Below are 7,273 nucleotides of genomic sequence, written 5' to 3'. Positions count from 1 at the left end.
ATCGTGCATGTGGGTGTGGTTACATAGTTGTGGCTAACTACATCGCCACTTTTTGTATACAGTGAGTACACAAGCTCCTGACCCTCCTCTAACGGCATCGGTGGAAGCGGATCGGCGAACAGGCGCTTGGAGACGTCCTCTGGTACGAGCATCCCCGTCGTCGGACGTGTAGAACCTCCTGAGCCCGGGTACCTGCCCCTCTTGGCAGTGTGCGGCGACGAACAGGAGGCGAGGGGCCGTCATGGGGGCTCGGCCAAACCAGGGGTTCGGCCGGCCCCCTTTTGGCGCCCCTTGGCGTCTCCTTCGACACTAGCGCAGGGATGATCGCCAATAATGTCTTGGTGACATGCTCGGCTTCCAGGTCGACCTCCACGGCTGCAAGCGCGAGATTCGCCGGTGAGGGCTCTCGCTCGAGGGCAAAGGTGGACAAGGCTTTGTTGAATGGTACGATCACCTTGCCGGCCATGGGAAAGCTCAGGGTTGTGGAAAGGAAGAGAGCTAGAAGATCGAGAATGGAGGTGAGGATGAAAGGAGGAGGAGAGGATCATTTTAAAGGCAAAGCCGGGAGAAAATTTCCATTCTGCAGCCCGGCACGTATGGAAATGAAAAGGGGTCGTTCGAGGGGATTCAAATACGAAAAATGGAGCGCTGACACTGCCAGGTGGGGTCGGCCGACCCAGGGGTTTGGCTGGCCCCACTTGGGCCCCTCTGGCTTCCATCCTTCTTTCATGGGTCAGGGGCCACAGGGTGGCCCACGTGCAAGTGGTTTTGGATTTTATTTTTGGGCCGAGGAGTTTGAAATGTGTCGAATTCTACTAAATTTATGATATCAAACTCCTCACTGGAGTTATATGGCATATGCAAAACTTTTAAACGCTGGCTATTTACCTTGAAAAACTTACTGTCGTCGTCTTGAAGCGTGACGGCCCCGTGTGACGATGCGTTGACGATGGTGTACGGCCCTTTCCACTTGCCTCGGAGCTTGCCTTCGCCGAAGAGCTTAACCCTGGAATTAAATAATAATATCTTATCTCCGGGTTTGAATTCTTTCGGTTTGATCCTCTTGTCGTGCCATCTTTTTGTTCTGTCTTTGTAGATCTTGGTACTGTGGTAAGCCTTCTCCCTCCATTCTTCCAACCCGGCCAGTTGAATCTGTCGATTCTTTCCAGCTTACTTTAGGTCCATGTTCCATTGCCGGATGGCCTAGTGGGCTCTGTATTCTAGTTCCACTGGCAGATGGCATGTTTTGCCGTAGACGAGTTGGAATGGAGACATTCCTATGGGGGTTTTGTATGCTATCCTGTATGCCCAGAGTGCATCAGGCAGCTTACTTTTCCATCCTTTCCCCATCTCGTTGACGGTCTTCTGCAGAATATTTTTGATTTGTTTGTTGGAAGTTTCTGCCTGACCGTTTATTTGTGGGTGGTATGGGGTGGCAATGTTATGTTTGGCGCCTAACTCCCTCAGGTAGTTCCGGAAGGTTTTGTCAATGAAGTGTGATCCCCTGTCACTTATGACCATTCGTGGAGTTCCAAATCGGGGGAAGATGACTTCTTGGAACATCTTCCGGGCGTGTTTGGCGTCAGCAGCTCTGCATGGTAGTGCTTCCACCCACTTGGATACGTACTCCACTACTACCAATATGTACTCGCAATCCTGGGACATTGGGAATGGTCCCATGAAGTCGATGCCCCAAACGTCGAATAGTTCGACTTGGAGATTGTTTGTGAGGGGCATTGCATTGCGAGTTGTTATGCCACCCTGCATCTGGCATCTTCGGCACCTTCGAATGAATTCTTTGGTGTCTTCATACATTGTTGGCCAGAAGAAACCACTTTGCCAGATCTTTGCTTGAGTTCTGAATGCTCCATAGTGGCCTCCATATGCTGCGGTGTGGCATTTCTCGATGATTTGCATGGCTTCTACTGCGGGTACGCATCGTCTTAGCAGACCATATGAGCATACCCTGTACAGGTATGGATCATCCCAAAGATGTCGACGGCTCTCGTAGATAAGCTTTTTCTTGTTCTCCCCTAGTGGCATGTATCCTGCAACCATAAAGTTCACAATATTTGCGTACCATGGGGTAGAGTCTATCACCTTTAGGAGCATGTGATCGCGTAGATAATCATTTATTGGAGGTTCCTGCAAGTTAGTAACCTACATACGCGATAGATGATCTGCAACAGTATTATCTACTCCCTTTTTATCTTTTATTTTAAGGCCAAATTCTTGGAGTAGGAGAATCCATCTTATTAAACGAGGTTTAGCATCTTTCTTGGTGAGCAAGTATTTTAAAACTGCATGATCAGTATAAACAATAACCTTTGCTTCAACTAGATAAGATCTAAACTTATCTATAGCAAAGACAACTGTCAGGAGCTCCTTCTCTGTGGTTGCATAATTGAGTTGGGCTCCAGTCAGTGTTTTGCTTCCGTAAGCGATTGCGTGATGCTTTTTATCTTTGGTTTGGCCTAAGACTACCCCAACAGCAAAGTCGCTAGCATCACACATTATTTCGAAGGGAAGGCTCCAATCAGGAGGTTGGATGATCGGAGCCGAGACGAGTGCCTTTTTAAGAGAGTTAAAGGCTTTTAAGCACTCATCGGTGAATTTGAAGGGTGCATCTTTAACTAACAGGCTTGTGAGGGGTCTAGCAGTTTGTGAAAAGTCCTTAATAAATCTTATGTAGAACCCAGCGTGACCTAGGAAGCTACGAATGCCCTTAACGTTCACTGGAGATGGAAGTTGTTCTATGACCTCAATCTTGGCTTTATCCACCTATATTCCTCTTTCGGACACCAAGTGTCCGAGGACAATGCCTTCACGGACCATGAAATGACATTTCTCCTAATTGAGAACCAGGTCCTTTTCTTGGCATCTTTGTAAGACCTTGTCTAAATTTTCAAGACAATGATTGAAAGTTTTTCCATAGACGGAGAAATCGTCCATGAAAACTTCCATGATTTCCTCAATCTTGTCGGAAAAGATAGACATCATGCATCTATGGAATGATGCAGGAGCGTTACATAGACCAAAGGACATTCTACGATAAGCATAGTGTCAGACCCGGGCCCACGGGATTGTGCACATCGCATAGATGTGAGGAAGATTCCGGATACACACAAGGAAGGAAGAAACTAGACTCCAACTAGAACTCCTCTGTAATCCTCCTAGGACTCTACTTTGTAATCCTCCTAGGACTCCTATCTTGTAAACCGACTAGAATTCCACCCCCTGGACTATATAAAGGAGGGCGGTGTACCTAGATCGGTATGAACCAATATATAGCTAGATTGCTCTCAACAGAGCACAACACCCCAGCGCAGGGCGCAATATACCAAACCACCACACAGGACGTAGGGTATTACGCTATTCCGGCGGCCCGAACCTGTCTAAATCTGTGTCTTGTGTCCTTGCGTTTACCTTCAAGTTCCAGATTCGACGATTTGCTCCCAACAATCTCCTACCTTAGGGCATCCCAAGGTAGGCGAGCATTAAAAATACCGACACATAGGTTCCGTAGGGACATGTAAATGTGGTCATACTCTGGTCGTCGGGATGGATTGGGATTTGATGATAACCCGAATACCCATCGAGAAAACAGAAGAAGGAGTGCTTAGCTAGCCGTTCTGACATTTCATCAATGAACGGAAGTGGAAAGTGATCCTTCTTTGTAGTTGCGTTGAGTTTTTAGCAATCTATGCACATTCTCCATCCCGTGACGGTTTGTTGAGGGATTAGTTCATTTTTGTTGTTTTCAACGACCGTCATACCTCCCTTCTTTGGTACTACCTGGACTAAGCTAACCCACTCGCTATGTGGCACGGGATAAATTATCCCGCCATGCAGGAGTTTCAGGACCTCTTTCTTGACAACCTCTCGCATCGTATTGTTGATCCTACGCTGAGGCTCCCTAGAAGGTGCTTTTGAAGGATCTATCGGAATACGATGCGTGCAGAGGGTAGGGCTGACTCCCTTAAGGTCTTGGAGCGAGTACCCGAACACGGATCTATGCTTTTCCAAAACAGCAATTAATTTTATTGTTTCCTTGTCAGATAGCTTGTCGCTAATGATGACGGGGCTTTCAATTTTATCATTTAGAAAAGCATAGAGGAGCCCAGAAGGAAGAGGTTTCAGCTCTATGGGTTGACGAGGAGGTTGTTCATGAGTAGGTAACTCAAAGGTTTCATCCTGATCGTCTTCTTCTTCGGTAAAGAGTTCAGCATCTTGGGGTGTAGGTTTGGTCATGGAATCTTTTGACCGAAGGATTGGTAAGCTAATGTCCTTACCCCCAAGAGTTACATCGAGTGTTCCTGAAGGGGAAATGCTTTGGAACATCTTCTCGATGGGATGCCCGATTAAAACGTTGAAGTCTTGGACTTCGAAGATATGAAAATCTAGTGCAAGCTCAGTCTTATCGTACCACACAGGTACTTTATGAAAGATTCCGATCCCTTCCATGGTGGAACGAGGTCCACTCCATAGGGATCTCGAGGTCAGGAGCAATGGGTTGTCACTTAGGTGGCTAAGTGCAAAGGATGCTGACATGATATTTGCTCGACCGTGGGCTGTAAAGAGCTAAGACAGCAGTTTCTTAGATGAAACAGGGTAGAGTATATAAGGGGGTTTGAATTCAAATTGCTTCGAGTGACATCTGCCCTTCGTGCACCCATTCACTATTCATGACAGTTGTCACCCCTTTAACTTCTTCTTGTAAAGAAGCTTTATCCGGAGGGGTTACTGGGTCCCTAGAAACTGAAGGTCTCTTTTCACGGGGATACATCGAGGTGTTTCCATAGTTTTGAAAAAATGTCTTCCTCGATGTTGAAAGGAAACTCCGGAGGTTGAATTTCTTCTTCCTCCGTTGTTTCTGGTTCGGGGGAAGATTCGGTGGTTGGTTCTATGGGATGTGGTGATGAAATTGTAGAATCAACCAACGGAACTTCCTCATGGCTTGAGGATTCCGCTATCGGAAGGGTTTCTGTGAAGGATGTGTTCTCTAGGATACGATCCAGGAGAGCTTCTCCTTCGGCTGTGGTTTTATGGGTGAACGATCATCCGGCAGAGATGTCAAGCTATAGGGCAGATTCCTTGCTAAGTCCTAACCAGAAGTGTTGAAGCAACACGTGGTTAGGGATAGACAAGTCTGGGCCGGCATGCCTAAGTTGTGAAAACCTGGCCCAGGCTGCACCTAAGGATTCCTTCTCATCCTGACGAAAGTCGAGGATTTCTTTCCGTAGGGAAGAGATGCGAGAAATGGGGAAGAACGTGAGACAGAATCTATCCCGTAGTTCTTCCCATTCTCAGTTTACCTTTCCTACGTTATGGGCGTACCATTGCCTCCCCCTCTCATTGAGAGAGAAGGGAAACAACTTCCACTGAAGTGTTTCTTGTGCCATGCCTACGATTGACAGACATGAGCACAACTGCTCGAACTCTCGTAGGTGATGGTAGGGATTTTCGTTATCATATCCCAAGAAGGTTTGTTCCCGAACCATGGCTACAAAGCCAGGGTGAAGCTGGAAGCTGTGATTGGCTTCGACGATTGTGGTTTTGGATAGAAAGGTTTTCCATGGTAAAAGAAAAGGATAAAAGAAAAAAAGGTAAAAGAAAAGATACACGAGCAAACTTGGTTCGAAGATAACTACAGCAACCGTTCCCCGGCAATGGCGCCAGAAATGCTTTTGGTATTTCTTAACGTTCACAGAATAATCCGCAAGCGCACGGAAAGTACCGTTGTAGCACTTCACCCAGAGAGTATTCAGGGTATCGTAATTTTACAGGGAACGGAGGTGTAATGATCTTCTGGCTAGCTTAACCTAGGAGAACAAGAAGTAGGAGAGCTTCGGGTAGTGTGGTTTATCTACGGCCAAGGATCAAGGCAGGGTAAACTTAGGCTCGTCACTTGTTTACTTTGGGCACCGGTCTGACCCAGGTACTGTTAGGGAGCTCCGGCTTGTGGCTCTACGCCGTACTCGGACATGGGGAATGCACTAACCACGAAGCAGCTTTGTAGCGGACCGACAGGGCTGTCACCACCTACGGTCTACCTCGCAATACTGTGGAGCACGAGGCAACACAAAGACAATTTAGGACCTAAGCACCATGCTTAAGCCTTCAACTACGTACTCCAGCGTTGCGCAGGGTTACCCGTCTTTATTAGGGGCCCTCTACGTTACTAGAACGTACGATGAACCCGTAAACAAATGAATAGCTTAAGAATACTGAACCTAGAACTTAACAGAAGATGAACTCCGGATACTTACTCAAGTGATTCGTACCCGTCGAAATACAAGATGAAGAGAGGCCAACACGTCCAGCTCTTCTCCGATCCTCCACCTCGCACACTTCCCTACTCTAATGATATAAGTGGAGTCCTACTACTACTCCTCCTTGTGTATGTGATGGAATGAATGAATGGTGAATGCTTGAGAGGGTGTGTCAATGCTCCTTATATAGTGTGGAGAGGTCGGTTCCTGGGTGAGAAAAGCGCGGGAATGTTGGCAACCGACGTTGGGATGGCGGTGGCAACCTTCCTTCCAAAGCTGAGGGGGCCGGGAACCCGTCCAGGTTCGGCTAGCCCCACTCTACCGCCTTTGCCCACCGACTTTTGCAGGGAGACTGGTGAGTGGGCCCTCTTGATTATACGTCGGTGCCGAGGCTTCATTCGTCGGTTTGCCCTACTTTGTGGGCCCTCATTGTAAGTGTGACGCAGGGTTGGATATTTCGTGCATTTGTGTTGCGTCTTTTGTATGTTTTTGCCTTATTCTGTGTATGGGTGCCTGCAATCCAAGAATCACCAAAACTTCGGGAAATGGTTAGAAATAAGCCCTATAACTATTTTTGGTGTTTGAAAGTCATGAAAAGATGCAAGAGTTGATGGTTTTATTTCTGACTTAAGGACCGTCAACACGCCACTGTTGCCGACGCCCAAGGTGGAGTCTGGCGGCTAGGGCCTCCACGGAGGCGCCGCGGGCAACGACCTGTTCAATGCGTACATGAGCATGGAGGGCATGGACGGGCTCAACAACAACTCCGATGGGGACAGCCACGGGAGCAGCGGCATACGCACCAACGGCACCGACAGTAGCGAGAACGAGTCCGATAACTACGGCAGCGGCGGCGACAGCCAGTTCCTACTCGGGGGTGATGCGACGCTGCCACTCGCCAGCTATATAGCTGAGCTCCACCGACCGTGCAAGGCAGCAGTGAGTGGGCGAGAGCCACTGGTTGACCGAGGATGAGCTCCGTCGGCTGCAAGAAGCATCGG

This window comes from Panicum virgatum, chromosome 1N, assembly GCF_016808335.1.
Source record: "Panicum virgatum strain AP13 chromosome 1N, P.virgatum_v5, whole genome shotgun sequence".
Classification (NCBI taxonomy): domain Eukaryota; kingdom Viridiplantae; phylum Streptophyta; class Magnoliopsida; order Poales; family Poaceae; genus Panicum; species Panicum virgatum.
This window is presented reverse-complemented; position numbering follows the sequence as displayed.